General features: G+C 38.0%; 1 protein-coding gene and 1 long non-coding RNA gene across 6 annotated transcripts in view; one reads left to right on the forward strand and one right to left on the reverse strand.

Moving 5' to 3' along the window:
- Window positions 1–16,278, forward strand: part of FBXW7 (F-box and WD repeat domain containing 7) — a 217,359-nt gene that overhangs the window by 13,078 nt on the left and 188,003 nt on the right. The gene's annotated exons all lie outside the window — the stretch shown is intronic.
- On the reverse strand, window positions 637–10,345 carry LOC146400906 (uncharacterized). Its single transcript, XR_014812802.1, has 2 exons — window positions 7,656–10,345; window positions 637–4,962 (listed from the first exon to the last, which is right to left on the reverse strand). It is a non-coding gene; the product is annotated as an uncharacterized LOC146400906 (long non-coding RNA).

The raw sequence follows: 16,278 nt of genomic DNA on the forward strand, positions 1-16,278 counted from the left end.
TGAGTCTGTTTCTGTTCTGTAGATAGGTTCATCTGTGCCATATCTTAAATTCCACATATAAAGTGATATCATAGGGTATTTGTCTTTCTGATTTACTTCATTTAGTATGGGAATCTCTAGTTGAATCCATGTTGCTGCAGATGGCATTACTTTGTTCTTTTTTATGGCTGAATAGTATTCCGCTGTGTATGTGTACCACATCTTCTTAATCCATTCATCTGTCGATGGGCATTTAGGTTGTTTCCATGTCTTGGCTATTGTAAATAGCAGTGAACATAGGGGTGCGTGTATCTTTTTGGATGAAAATTTTGTCTGGATATATGCCCAGGAGTGGGATTGCTGGATCATATGGTTGTTCTCTATTTAGTTTTCTCCATTCTGTTTTCCATAGTGGTGCTTTTATAGCACTTAACATAGTTATTTGTATTTTTTTATTCTACTGGTCTATCAGTTCTTTGAGGACAAGTGTTTTACTTTATTCATCTTTTCAGTAAATATCTCTTTCTCTGTAGATGCCTAACATTTGCTGCCATATAGTAGGCATATGTTAACAAATGAATGGGAGAGGAAAAACCAAACTGGGAAGATTTTTTTTTTTCCCTGTCTTTTTAGAGCCGCACCCATGGCATATGGAGGTTCCCAGGCTAGGGGTCTAATTGGAGCTATAGCTGCTGGCCTACACCACAACCACAGCAACGCCAGATCCGAGCCTCATCTGCAGCCTACATCACAGCTCAGGGCAATGCCGGATCCTTAACCCTCAGAGCGAGGCCAGGGATCGAACCTGCAACCTCATGGTTCCTAGTCGAATTCATTTCTGCTGCACCACTGTGGGAACTCCAAACTGGGAAAATTTTTTAATAGGCTCTATGAGACCAGGATATTATCTTGTTACCATTTTTTCTAAGTGCTCAGTGTAGTGCCTGTCTGTTGGTGTTCAGTGAATATTTGTGGAGTGAATTAGAAGCCAGTTGCAAAAGTTAGTGATAAAGATTTCATGTAAACTTTTTTCTTCATTTCTGGAAAGCATATCTGAGAAGTAAAACAGTCCAGGTATTTGGTACAAGTGATGCATTAAGTTCACCTTTTTTTTCTTGACCCAGTAAAGAAACTTGGCCCAATACATACTGCCTGAAAGATGCTTTCGGTTGGTTTCTTTTTCACCTGTATATCCATTCTAGTGCTGAGCTTTTTGGAAAGACAAATGTATGGTATCAGTCTAACATCATGGATGAGCTGTCATTAAGTACAAGTGTAAAATCAGGCCTCTGATCTCCTTTGTCTTTGGGCCCCAACAGTGAGTATGTCTTTACTCTCAAGTATGTAGCTGAGGCTACTGAAGCATGGGAGAAAAGAGGGTGAGGGAGTTGCCTGCTTGGTCCTTTTTCTTTTGGTGATGATTGCTTTTGACCTTAGAACTTCCCCTGGTTATTTATAAAGAATTAGCTAGGATAGGGCTGTGAAGCTTGACAAGAATATAGATTTGATAATTTGGTAACTTAATAACTTCACAGTCATTGTTTTTCTTATTGAAAATCTGTTGAATATCTGTTGTATGTCACACTTTTGTGCCAAGGATTTTTACATGTATTGTTTAATTTATTCCTCACAATAGTGCCTATGAAATAGGTACTAATAAGCCTGTTTTTTGGCAGGAGAAACAGATTCACGGAATTTTCTATAAACATATATTTAGGAATTTGAACTCAACGGAATTGAGATTCAAATCCAGATCCACCTGACTCTGTGGCCGATGCTTTTAATCAGCGTGCTGCTGCCTCTTGAGTTTCAGTGGAGGAGTTTTGTATTGAGAATTATAGTACTGAGATAGGAGGGGAAAAAGATAGGATTTCATCCTGTACAGGCTCATGGAGAAGCAGTTCCCCAGGTTATGTCCTTACACAAGATAATTATGAAATTTAAACCTGTATTATAGCTTACTTGCCCCAACCTGAATTTTTATTTTTTATTTTTTTATTATTAAATTTAGTCTTGCTCTTGGTATCACCATCAGGACAGGTGTCCCAGATATATATTAGTGGTAGGAGATATCTCTCTGGGCAAAATCTATAAGGTCATGGAACAAGGTGATTTTTTTTTCCTTTCTTTTTCTTTTTTTTCTTAATGGCTACACCCGTGGCATATGGAAGTTCCCTGTCCATGGATTGAACATGCAGCAGTGCTGGCTTTTTTAACTCCACTGTGCTGGGCTAGGGATTGAACCTGAATCTCTGCAGCAACCTGAGCTGCCACAGTCGGATTCTTAATCCATTGTACCACAGTGGGTACTCTGCAGGGTGATTTTTATAAATATTTTCTTATGTGTAAAATGTGTTTTGTAGTTAAGAGTTAAATCTTTTGAAAGAGACTCGTGTTTTAGAGGATGAGCCTCAGAATTACATCATTTAGGATTTGAAAACTTACGCTTTGGCATGCTTGGAAGGTATAGAAGAAAATTTGAGAATCAACACTTGCTGGTCTCTAAGATATAAATTATTTAAGTCAGTGGGAATTTGTGGAGTGTTTTTCTTATGTGATTTCTTAAATCATTTTTGTTTGCTGAGATGGTGTTTATCATTTCAAAAAATGCCTTTTTCCTTCCTCCCCAAACTTTGTGCAGGACTGTTCCTTACCCAATTAGTTTATTTATAAGTGTTTTACATTTAGTAAATATAGTGAGAACAGAGTTTTGACATCTGTGTGCTGTTATTATTAGTTCATTAGGAGATTTAAATAGTTTTAAATTTTATTTTGTTACTTTAAAAAGAGCTAAGCCTGGATATTGGTCTTAAAAAAGTTTCCTGAAAGATTTTCTCTTTCCTCTTGGTTGAATTTTAAATACTGTATTAGTAACCATAGTTAATATACATTTGAACTCTGCTCCTTCCAGGATTATAATTCAGTGCTTTTGTAAAATTTCAGTAAAAGTTACAAGCAAAACACTAAGAGCGGTGTGCTGAATGGTGTTCTATTAAAGATGAAAAATGCCTGAATGGAACTGAATTTCGATGAATAAGAATTTTAAATTGGGCGTAAAAGGAGTCAGTTAATCATGTGAAAATTTTAGGGTTCTAAGTCTTAGACTCATTAGTGTTCTTTCACATTATCTACCATATAGGTTGCCTTTTTTTCCTCCCCCCAGGCAAGTAAGTTTTATTTTCACCTTGTAGAGTGTAGGTTTGCATACTTATAAAAAAGGTGGTTTTGTGAAAAGTTTGTTTATGCAGAGTTTATAAGTAATCACACAGTAGACGTCAAGTAAATGTGCAGTAACTTCGAACAACATTACATGTAAATCACATAATTTCTTCATAATTCACAGGATTGGTCATAGGTGCACCTATCTCCAGGCATAAAGGTTGGGTTTCATTATTATAGTGTCCCATTTCCAACGTTTGTGTATTTCCAAACTTGATCAGGCGGAATTGCATTCAAGCTTGTGATCGAAAATTTACTATACCAAAACTACTGTTCCAGTAATTTGCAAACTTAGGTATGTATCATGATCACCTGGGAGGCTTGTCCCGAAACCTAGTATTTGTTCAGTAGGTCTGGGCTGAGACCCAAGAATGTAATTCTTACAAGTTCATAAGTGAGAACTATTCATCAAGGGACCAAACTTTGAGAACCACTGTATTATACTAATGAGGTGACACCAAACTACTTATTTCAGAAGTTTAAGTACTTGTATATAAAGATTAAGACCTTGAACTTGGTCCTAATTAAGACCTTGGGTACTTAGCAGTACCCAGTCTTAGTCATCAGTTTTTCATGTTGTAGTTGTTATATAATCTTATTTCTTGGTGGCTTGTAACACTTTTTTGGTTATCAAGCATCATTAACTATAAACTAATATTTATTTGGATTTGAATATTGCATCCTAGTATCTGATTTGCATAAACATATTTTTGAAAGGCTTCTATGGCCTAAATAATGTTATTTTTCTCCTTAAAATAGCCTGAAAAATAGTGTTGCACCTGCTGTTCAAAGACTGAATGGCATTCAGCAGCCTAAGAGGAAATACGGAGTATTGCAAGAATACAGGAAAGGAAATACTGAGTACTCAAAGAAGAAAAAGAAGCCTGAAATAGTGTCCCTCCCATGGAAAGGAAACATAAACTATATTGGCCAAATGCATTGTGTCCTCTGGGACTGTGCATTTCTAACAGGCGTTCTTCTAAATGATGCTGGTTTGGTGGTCCTCACAGCTATATTTTGTGTAGCAGAGCCCCAGAGTATCAGCTTTTAATGTCTCCATATAAGTTTCAATTAGTATTTCACACAGACACAATGCTTGAACCTGTAAATATTTCGTTAAGGTGAAAAATACAGTAGTAATTTTTAAATGTGCCCTGGCAAATTCATACTGTTGGATAAAAAAAATAAAGCTAGCCAGGTGGACAGTCCAGCTACTATCCTTGGCAAATACACAGTTTGCCTTTCTTAGAAGTGCATGTTAATGTGGTACTATTATACAAATAATATTGATGTCAGCATTTGAGTGCTTAGTATGTGCCAGGCAGGCAGTATTCTGTGTTCTTTGTATGTATTAACTGATTCGGTTCTCACTGTTGCCTTCTGAGGTTAAGTATTGTTAAATCCCTATTTTATAGTTGGAAACTTAGCACATGGAAGTTAAATATGCTCAGTATCCCACCTCTAGTTAGTAGTAGGCCTGGAATTGTATCCAGGCAGTCTGATTTGACAGCCTGGGAGCCTAATCACTGTTCTACACTGTATTTATCATCTATGCATTTGTTTTTTATGTATTATTTATGGAACAGTGCCTGGCACACAATAAGATCAGTAGAAGTGCAGGCTATTTTTAATAGCATTCGATTGTCTACACTATAAGGTTGACCGAGCATGTGTTAATGTATATATGTATGTTTTCCCCTGCCATGTGGTCTCCCTGCAGTTTGTCTGCTACCAGTAGGAGAGTCTCTGCCTTCTTTTTAAGAACTGGTCTCTTGGAGTTCCCGTCATGGCACAGTGGTTAACGAATCCGACTAGGAACCATGAGGTTGTGGGTTCGATCCTGGCCTCGATCAGTGGGTTAAGGATCTGGCGTTGCCGTGAGCTGTGGTGTGGATTGCAGACGCGGCTTGGATTCCGCGTTGCTGTGGATCTGGTGAAGGCCGGTGGCTACAGCTCCGATTCGACCCCTAGCCTGGCAACCTCCATATGCCTCGGGTGCGGCCCTAGAAAAAGGCAAAAAGACAAAAAAAAAAAGAACTGGTCTCTTTAGGTCAGGCCTGTTTAGAATAATCTCACTAATTTCAAGTCATCTCATTACTTCCATCTGTAAAGGCCCTTTCACAACAGCATTTCGATTAATATTTAGTTGAATAACTTTGAGAACATGTGTATATGAAGTTGTTATAATCTTGAGGACCATCTTAGACTTACATCTACTACACGATCAATTAGAAGACAAATTGTTATTTTATGTATCACCAAGGAAAAAAATGGCGATTGCTTTCCTATTTATTTTCAGTCAGCTTATTGAGGTATAATATAAACATAAACTGCATCTATTTAAAGTGTTTCGTTAGATGAATTTTGACAAGTGTATGTATGAAACCACTGCCTCAATCAAGATGTTTCCATCAGCCTCAGCCCCAGGTGACCACCGATCTGGTTTTTGTTAGTGTAGATTAGTTAGCATTTTCTGGTATTTTAAGCAGTGAGAAAAAAAGGATATAGAGACGTTATTCTTAATTTTTGTGTTATCTTCAGTTCCCTTCATTCTTAGGGAAATAGTTTCTTTAGGATTTAGGTTTAATTCCTTCAGTGTGGGATTAAAATGATTCTCCTGGAAGCTCTTTGAGAACAGTTCTGGGATGTTCTTGCCTTCTGTTTTTTCCAGCATACCCAGAGTAGGCTGTCCTGAACCGAATGTGTGCTTGAGTGGCTTCCTTGTCTGCTTTTCTACTTATTTTCTTTGTAAGGACCATAAACAGAAGCAGTTTTTAGCTAGAAGTTCTAAGCTTCTAACAAAATTTCACATTGTTACTGTCTGAAGTCCCCCTACCCCCCTGTTATTTAGCATAGCCCTAGCCCTCCAGGAGAATCTCAGAATGTACTTATCTCAGTTTTTCTTATTAAGATTCATGGTATAAGTTGAAATTTAGGGAACTTCAGAGATTTTTTTTTCCCCATGTCCCTTCTTAGGGTTTAGTGCTTGTTTTATGTTGCTTGGTGTGTGCAGTATTTTCTAGTGCAGGAGACACTCTGGGAAAAATCTTACTTCCTTGGAACATAAGAAAAAGGGAACCAAGGGAGGACTTGTGAAGCTCTCAGAAAGCTACCATTTAACACAATGTTGTCCAATAGAGGTACAGTGCAGGCCAGATATATAAATAATCTAGTGGCGACATTTAAAAAACTAAACATAAACAGGTGAGAGTTCCTGCTGTGGCACACTGGGTTAAGAATCTGACTGTGGTGGTCTTGGGTTGCTTTAGAGGCATGGGTTTGATCCCCAGCTTGGTGCAATGGGTTAAAGGATATGGCATTGCCACAGCTGTTGCTTGAATTCAGTCCCTGTTGCTTGAATTCAGTCCCAATGTTATCAGAAAGAAACAAATAACATTAATTTTCTCAAAAATTTTTTTGTTTTGGCTGTGCCCGTGGCATGTGGAAGTTCCTGGATCAGGGATTGAACCCTCACCACAGCAGCAACCCAAGCCACTGTGGTGGAGTTCCCGAGGTGGCTCAGCAGAAACAAACCCAACTAGTATCCATGAGGACGAAGGTTCAATCCTTGGCCTCACTCAGTGGGTTAAGGATTTGGCATTGCCATGACTTGTGGGGTAGGTTGCAGATCCAGCTTGGATATGGCGTTGCTGTGGCTTGTGGTGTAGGCTGGCAGCTGCAGCTCTGATTAGACCCCAGCCTAGGAACTTCCATATGCCACGGGTGTGTCCTAAAGAAGAAAAACAAAGCCACTTCAGTGACAACGCTGGACCTAATGCACCACAAGGGAACTCCCAGGTGACATTACTTTTAATAATATATTTTATTTAATGTAATTTATCAAAAATAGTATCACTTCAACGTGAAATCAGTATGAAAACCATGAAAACTTACTAATGAAATATTTTAGCTCCTATTAACTGAGATCTGGTGTGTGTTTTGTAATTACACCATATCTCATTTCAGGTGCTCACTAGCAGGGGCTAGCATATTGGGCAGTGCAGGTATGGGTTATAAACTTTTTCTTTTCTGTCAGAGATAATTGCATGTGGACTCAGCAAGTAATTGGCTTTAACAATGATTGACTCTCAGATTAGGGTTTGAGTGTTTCAGAATGGTTTTCTGTGGTTGAGATACAGAGTTTTTTGTTTGTAAATGCAAGTACATTTTTATACCTTTTCTTCTTCTTCTTTTTTTTTTTTTTTTTTTTTGTCTCTTTGCCATTTCTTGGGCCGCTCCCGCAGCATATGGAGGTTCCCAGGCTAGGGGTCAAATCAGAGTTTTAGCCACCAGCCTATGCCAGAGCCACAGCAACGCAGGATCTGAGCCGCGTCTGCAACCTACACCACAGCTCACGGCAACGCCGGATCGTTAACCCACTGAGCAAGGGAAGGGACCAAACCCGCAACCTCATGGTTCCTAGTCGGATTCGTTAACCACTGTGCCACGATGGGAACTCCTATACCTTTTCTTTATACAGGTAATCTCATTGTTGAAAATGGGCAAGTCTGGATAAGATTCTGTAGATTGCATTTCCCCCTTAATCTGAAGATAATAAGTGTTAAACTTTTGTTGAATTTTCTCTTTGTAAATGTTTCATTTTAAATCGGAAAGAAAACGGATTCCTTTTTTGTCTTAATTCCTCTTCACATTCAGACATCGATCAAGAACTATTGACATCTTTTTTGCCTCTTAGCTTAAATGTATTCAGTTAGAGTCCCAGGCTGTATCCTGCTATAGGGTCTTTTTGAGTGGTACTCTGGACACAGTTATCTGAATGGTGCTTCCTAGTTTGGGTTAACAGTAGGAACTCTGATGGCTTTTATGTATCATTGCTAAGCCAGTATAGTTGCTTTGTGTTTTTCCTGCTTGTAGTCTTTTACACACACACAGCTTTTTTTGTTATTGAGATATAATTCACATACCAGAAAATCTACCCTTTTGAAGTATACGGTTTGATAGTTTTTAGTATATTTATGAAGTTTTTGCGCCTGTCACTACTATTTAATGCTATAGCATACTCGTCACCTCAGAAAGAAACCCGATGCCCATTAGCAGTCCTTTCCCACTTCCCCTTTCCACAGTTCCCTGGGCAACCATGAATCGACTTTCTGTTTCTGTGGATTTGCCTGTTTTGGACATTTCATATAAATGGAATCATGCATATATGCCCTTTTGTGTTTGGCTTATTTCACTTAGCAAAATGTTCAAGGTTCTTCTGTCTTGTATCATGTCTCAATACTCAATTCTTTTTTATGGTTGCGTAATATTCCATTGTATAGAAGTACCTCATTTTGTTTATTTATTCTTCGGGTGATGGACAATTGGCTTGTTTCCAATTTTTAGCTATTATGACTAACCTCCCAGTTTTTGAGATTGCATTCATTCCAAGTCCATTACTTTCTTCACATCATCCCTTGTTTTTGTTCATACTTTGAGTGGCTCCCTGTTGCTTATAAAACGTAATTGAAGGTACTTAATTTGCATTAAAACTCTTACAAAGTTTACCCTCAGACTGCTTTCCTTTCTACTCTTCTTTTCCGTTGTGTTGTGCTTTAACATTTCTGAAATATGTGCTACAAATGAATGATAGATTATGTAGACAATATATACAAATTGATCAATTGTAGTTAATTTAAAAATGAACCAAATTTTAAGAATGAAGACTTCATTGATAAACCCAAGGGATAGATAGATAGGTAGATTGGAAATTTGGAGAGTTTAGAAAGGCAACTGTTAGAGCAGAATAAAGAGAAAGATTGCAGTAAAACAAATACTTTTATTCCCTTGGATTTGTCTGTACTGTCAAACAGAAACCTATTCATTTTCATAAAATGTGGAGAAAAAAATCACCTGATTTGAGTCAGCCTTTGATACATGGAACTCATTCAAATCATTCATTTTCTGGTTAACACTATTAGCAATTTATTTTTTTCTGGGGCCACAGTCTTTTTTTTTCTTAACTGGATAGAGTCAGTCTTTCTTCTTTTGACATGTCTGAAATAGTAAAAATGAAATATTTTTAATCTACTAAAAATAATTTCCAGAATGTCTTTATGTGCATGTGTGTGCATATGCACACACACACAAATATAAATGGATAGTGGTATTTTCTCCATTTTATAGAAAAGAGCATAGTATAGAGACTTTAAAAAATTATTCACAGTATATCTTGGAAATCTTTTCATAATAGTATTGAAACCTTTCTCATTTTTTTTTCTTGCCAAGGTATTTTCTCCAACGTGAAATTACTGGGTTAAAAGGTATATCCACTTGAATTTTGATTACCTATACTTAGAAAAAGAGATAAGGAAATATAAACGGGAAAAAGGAAACTTTGTATGGATTTTTTGGGCTTTTGTTTATAAGTGAAAAAATGGAAGGACAGAGCTTTTACGTAATTACTCATGCAGAGTTAGAATGCTCATCTAGGTGTTTCTTTCTTTCTTTTTTTTTTTTTGCTTTTTAGGGCCACACCCATGGCATACGGAAGTTTCCGGGCTAGGAGTCTAATTGGTGCTACAGCTGCTGGCCTACACCACAGCCATAGCAATGCCAGATCTGGACCGTGTCGCTACACCACAGTTCACCACAACGCCAGAGCCTTAGCTCACTGAGCGAGGCCAGGGATCGAACCTGCAACCTCACAGTTCCTAGTCAGATTTGTTTCCTTTGTGCCAAGTGGGAACTCTCTCATCTAGGTGTTTCTGATTTTAACTAAGCTCCTGACCTTTCTGTTACATCCGTATTGCATTTGATGAACAAAAGGCGAGAGAAGTGATGCCAGCTTCTTTTTGGACAGAAATAATAAAATCCCAGACTTTGTTTTCTAGATCAGTCCTTTCAGAAGCTTTGCATTCTGAAGGCTAAAGGTGTGCTTTTTACTTTTCAAAGGAACTATTTCTGATATTAAAAAGTGTCATGAAATGATGGTAAATAAAACATTTTTGCCTGAATTTGAGTAAAATACTTAAAAAAAGATCCCAATATACATAGGTATTTATCAAAGGCAGTATTTCAAAATAGTGAGGGAAAAGATGGATGGTTTGGTAGTTTATGTTGCAACAATTTTCTAGTCATTTGACCAAAAGAAAAAAGTTTATTGCTTTACTCTTTACAAAAAAAAGAAAAAAAAAAAAAAACAAAACCACACCAAAAGATAATATAAAAGGATTTTGTGAAGTTAGTCTTTTTAGTAGACTGGTTTAGTGAGTACAGTCATGAAAATTTCATTTTTTCTCCCCAATCACTGTCTTTTGAGATTTCTTTAATTGCTCCTTAGCATCATTTTGGGCTAAGCTCATAGCTTTCTCAATTTTTTTTTTTTTTCAGTTACAGAAGATCTGGTTTTACTCTTGTCCCTTATTAGGCTTGACCTGTGACTGGAAGGGTCTGTAGTCCTCTTTCATGCTCCTTCCTTCAGTGTTGGGAGTATAAATTTATGCAGCCTTTTTGGAGAGCAGTTTGACAATATCTATGGAAATAAAGTAACTACGCCCTTTGACTCAAGAGTTATACTTCCAGGAATTTAGTACTAGAGGTATAAAACTTTAACGAGATTCCTTTAGAGATGAAAATTTCCTGTTCTGATAGAAATTCTGCAAAGCTATACTCTCTACTAAATGTTTATTTTTATTTATTTATTTATTTTAATTTAATTTTATTTTTTTGTCTTTTTGCCTTTTCTAGGGCTGCTCCTGCGGCATATGGAAGTTCCCAGGCCAGGGGTTGAATCAGAGCTGTAGCCACTGGCCTATGCCAGAGCCACAGCAATGTGGAATCCGAGCCATGTCTGCGACCTACACCACAGCTCACAGCAACGCCGAATCCTTAACCCACTGAGCAAAGTCAGGGATTGAACCTGCAACGTCATGGTTCCTAGTCAGATTTGTTAACCACTGTGCCACGACGGGAACTCCATATACTAAATGTTTATTAACCAGAGAGCTGTTAAACTTATTTCAGCTCTTCCAGCAAAATGGTCATTTAACTACTGTTCCAGTTCTTTTTTTTTTTTGTAATCAGTATAAAAAAATGCTGCCGTCAACATCTTTGTGTGTATACTACCCATTCATGGGAGTTGAGAATGTTTCTTAATGCCTACATTTGGGAAAATCTACTTTACATCCTCCCTACCACTCCCACTTCAGGGAGCACAAGAGACCTCAGTTTAAATCACAGCTAATTGCCTAAATGAATATGTGATTTTGTTTATGACAAGCGCTTTAACTTTCCTGACTGGGAGGTTCTGCACATCTGGGCCTCTCAGGCTCCATTTACCAGCAGTAACAATTGTACTTTTCCTTGTTGCAACAACTGCATCTTCCCATTCTTTAGCATCCTGTAGGGAGTTTGTGTCAATATGGGTGCTGGTAGTATTTTGGATAAGACACCCCACCGATGAGATAGTCCCATGCTTTTCTGGTCCCCTCCCTATTGTGGTGTCAGTTTGCTGCAGCTGTGTATAATTACTGATTCAAAAAGCTAAAGGGGGTAGTACTGCTCCCAGTTGAAAGCTGTTATTGTAAAAATTTTTGGCAGAAATTATATAAGATTATTTCTGATTTTTTTGACTTCTCTTCATCTCACTCTTTTAGCAAGAAGCAATGGTAGTTATTTGACCTCCATATCTACTCCAGAACATATCATTTTGTTTATTATCCCCATGAAAGTATGGGTCAACAGTAATAATTTCTTCACAGATACATTAATTATTTGGTTTGATATAAAAACAAGACTGGAGTTTCCATTGTGCCTCAGCGGGTTAAGAACCTGACCAGTATCCATGAGCATGCGAGTTTAATGCCTGGCTTTGCTCAGTGGGTTAAGGATCCAGCATTGCTGCAAGTTGTGGTGTAGCTCGTAGATGTGTCTCGGATCTGGCATTGCTGTGGCTGTGGCGAAGGCCCGCAGCTGTAGCTTTGATCCGACCTCTAGCCTGGGAACTTCCATATGCTGCGAGTGCAGCCCTAAAAAGACCAACCAACCAACAAGAGTGTATTCTGATTTATTAGCTTTGTTTTATTGGTGGTTTTACTTTTTTTTTTTTTTTTTTTTTTGTCTTTTTTCCTTTTTAGGGCCACACCCATAGCTTATGGAGGTTCCCAGGCTAGGGGTGGAATCTGAGCTGTAGCTGCCGGCCTAAACCACAGCCACAGCAATGCAAGATCCCAGCTGCGTCTGTGACCTACACCACAGCTCACGGCAATGCCGGATCCTTAACCCACTGAGCAAGGCCAGGGATCGAACCTGAAACCTCATGGTTCCTAGTCGGATTTGTTTCCGCTTCGCCGTGATGGGAACTCCCTACTTTTTTTTTTTTTCAAATTCAGAAAACATTTGCAAAAATATTACATGTAATGCCCATACAGCCTTCATCCAGGTTCCCTAAATGTTAACATCTTATACAATGACAATGCAATTATCAGATAAAATTAGGGAACTAACACATTTGATGCTATAATCTAATCTTTAGGCTTTATTCAGATTTGACCAGTGGTCTCACTAATTTCCTTTCTCTGTATAGGATCTAATGCAGGGGCATTTTGGTTATGTTTCCGCTTAGTTTTCTTTCATTTGAAACAATTCCCAAATCTTTGTCTTTCCTGACTCTTGAACTTTGAAGCATACGGACCAGTAGTTTTGTAGAATGTCCCACAGTTTGGATTTGTGTGCTTTTCCTCATGATTCAGTTAAGGTTAAACATTTTTGGTTAAGAATGCTATAGAAGTGACATTAAGGTTGATAGGAGGGACATTGATAACTGATTTATACAATTACCAGTGATGTTAACTTTGTATACTTGTTACAGTGAAACAGTTGGGCTTGTTTGCTGCAGGTGTGCTCTTCCTTTGTAGTTAATAAATATTCTGTAGGAAGATACTTTGTGACCAGGTAACTATCTTATTTTTCATCATGTTCTCTTAATTTTTACTTCTGTTGGTGATTCTTGACTGAAATGATTGTTACTGTTATATTTGCCAAATGGTGATTTTTCTGTTTCCATCATTCCTTCTGCATTTATTGGTTGAGACTTTCCTCTAAGGAGAAGCTTTCCTGTCTTGTATATGTGTTCATTTTTTTATTCATATCAGAACAGACATACAGATTTTTATTCTACTTAGATCAAAAAGACTTTTAGATTCTTGCTCTACGGATTTAATCTATTACCATCATTATTTATTTTGGTGCTCAGATTATTCCAGTTTTGGCCTTTGGAAATCTTTTCAGGGAGGCTCACGGTTCATCAGTTTTTGAGGATTGACTGACTTTCTAGTACCATGAGATGTGCCAGGCTCATCTTGTGCATTCTCCCCCTTGCCCTGCAATCAGCCATTTCATTGAGGAGTATTAGTTTCTTTATTGAAGATTGGAATTCTTTCATGCTTTTTTCCCTGATACCCGTATTTCACTGTCTTTTAAAATCTTTTTGCCTTAAAACTACTTTGGATGATGTGGACACATAACCCTGCTGTACAGCAATTAGTTTAAATTCTCTTTGTAGCTGACTTTGTATTTAGTTCCCAGCAGATTCATTTTGTGCTAATTAAAACCGGAGGAGGTGTTCTCCTCATGGCCTGGTGGTTAGCAAACCCAACTAGCATCCATGAGGATGCCGGTTTGATCCCTGGCCTCGCTTAGTGGGTTAAGGATCCGGTGTTGCCATGAGCTGAGGTGTAGGCCAGGAGCTTTAGTTTTGATTGGACCCCTAGCCTGGGAACCTACATATGCCGTGGGTGCGGCCCTAAAAGACAAAAAGATAAAAAAAAAAAAAAAAACCACCAAAACTGGAGGATTTCTTTACAAGTTACATTGTACTAAATATGTTACTTTATGGAAACATGATTGAAAATTTTCTTTGTTTTTTTGGGGGTATTTAATAATAACAGTTGTAAAAACTTTTCCAAGAGCTTCCTTCCAGTGGTTATGGTATACAAATAAATGTTTATAGCCATCATCTGTTTATTTAATTTGGTGGTCTCAATTTTTTCTTTCCTTAAGAAAAATCTTAGCATTAAGTATTCTCTTGGTTCACTAATGACAATGTGAGTTATCTATACAGGGTACTTTTTTTTTTTTGTCTTTTTGCTATTTCTTGGGCCGCTCCCGCGGCATATGGAGGTTCCCAGGCTAGGGGTCGAATCGGAGCTGTCGCCACTGGCCTACACCAGAGCCACAGCAACGCGGGATCCGAGCCGCGTCTGCGACCTACACCACAGCTCACGGCAACGCCTGACCGTTAACCCACTGAGCAAGGGCAGGGACCGAACCCGCAACCTCATGGTTCCTAGTCGGATTCGTTAACCACTGCGCCACGACGGGAACTCCAATACAGGGTACATTTTTGATTAGGCTTTTAAGATGTCAACAGAAGATTTCAGTCTTTCCTTCTCATTTAATTTCTAGAACATGGGTTTGCTCTTAATATGCAGTATACATTAGATCCTTCTCACAGACTATACCTTCAGATTCATAGTCTCTAGAAGGTTGGAAAAGAAAAATTGTAAAGCATTATTTACAAACCATCAATTCCTAGATATTTGAAGTTTCAACTATGGGGGAAGGCGTTAGGTCCCCAAGTTCTTAGGCTGCATTGTTTTGGCACTGCGGAATTCATTCATACTGTTCATTAATTTATATTGATTTTATCTTGAATTTCTCTGTAAATTATCTTTACCAGTGGTTCTCAAAGTGTGGTCCCCTGCCAGTAGTTGAGTCAGCCTCCTGTGGGAACGTGTTAGAAATGTAGACTTCTCCAGCTCCATCCAGAGGAAGAAGTCTGTTAAGCCCTCCAGGTAATCCTGAAGCATAAGAAACATTTTCTGTAAATTGTTTGGGATTGTTGGTGGAAGTTGAGAATGGAGTACCAGTTTATTCATCTGCTGTAGTATATTTTCTGTTTTACCTAGCTTATAGGGGTACTGAGATATTTTTAAGAAGTAAGTTTGTAAATTAAGCTCTGTAAAAAACTACTCACTGTATATATCACAATTTTCAAGACAATTTCTGGAAGCCGTTTATTATTTGTGTATAATTCAGTAGCATTAATTATATTTATAGTGTTGTGCAGTAGTCACCACACTATTTCAAAAACTTTTCCATTCCCCCAATGAGAAATTCTGTATTGCTTAAGAAGTAACTCCATTTTCTCTTCCAACTTGAACCTGATAATTTCACATTTATTTTCTGTCTCTATGAGTTTGTCCATTTTAGATATCTCATATAAGTGGAAGCTCAAACAGTCCTTGTCCTTTTGTATCTGACTTATTTCACTTACAGTGTTTTCAGGTCCATCCGTGTTGTAGCACATATGACAAAACTTTATTCCTTTTTTAAAGTTTTTAAAAATTGTCCATTGTAGGTATATGTCATATTTTGTTTACCCATTTATTTGTTGATGTACACTTGAGTTATTTTCACCTTTTGGCTATTGTGAATAAGACTGCAACAAATGTTTGTGTATAAACATCTGTTAGAGCCCCTTTTTTCAGCTTTTGAGCATATACCTAGGAATGGAATTTCAGGGTCATATGTGGTAATTCTGTGTTTGTCTGTTTTGAGAAACTGCCAAACTATTTCCCACAGTGGGTGCACGTTCCCACAGCACTGTGCAGTTTTTCCACGTCCTTCCCAGTGCTTTATTATTTTTTGTTCTTAAAAAATTTATTAAAAGTTGGAGTTCCCGTCATGGCAGTAGTTAATAAACCCAGCTAGTATCCATGAGGACATGGGTTCAATCCTTGGCCTCACTCAGTGGGTTAAGGATCCAGTGTTGCTGTGAGCTGTGGTGTAGGTCGCAGACTTGGCTTGGATCCTGCATTGCTGTGGCTGTGGTGTAGGCCGACAGCTACAGCTCTGATTTGACTCCTAGCCTGGGAACCTCCATATACTGTGGGCGTGGCCCTAAAAAGACAAAAGACAGAATAAAAATTATTGAAAGTTAAAAATAATTATAGCTCTCCTAGTATGTGTGAAGTGGTGTCTCTGTGATTTTGATTTGCATTTCACTAATGACTGATGTTTAGCATTTCTTCGTGTTCTTATCGGCCATTTTTGTATCTTTTTTTTTTTTTTTTAGCC

Source organism: Sus scrofa, chromosome 8 (assembly GCF_054392235.1).
Source record: "Sus scrofa isolate SSC_HxYL_T2T_F1_AM1 chromosome 8, Sscrofa_HxYL_maternal_Yorkshire_Landrace_v2.0, whole genome shotgun sequence".
In the NCBI taxonomy this organism is placed as follows: domain Eukaryota; kingdom Metazoa; phylum Chordata; class Mammalia; order Artiodactyla; family Suidae; genus Sus; species Sus scrofa.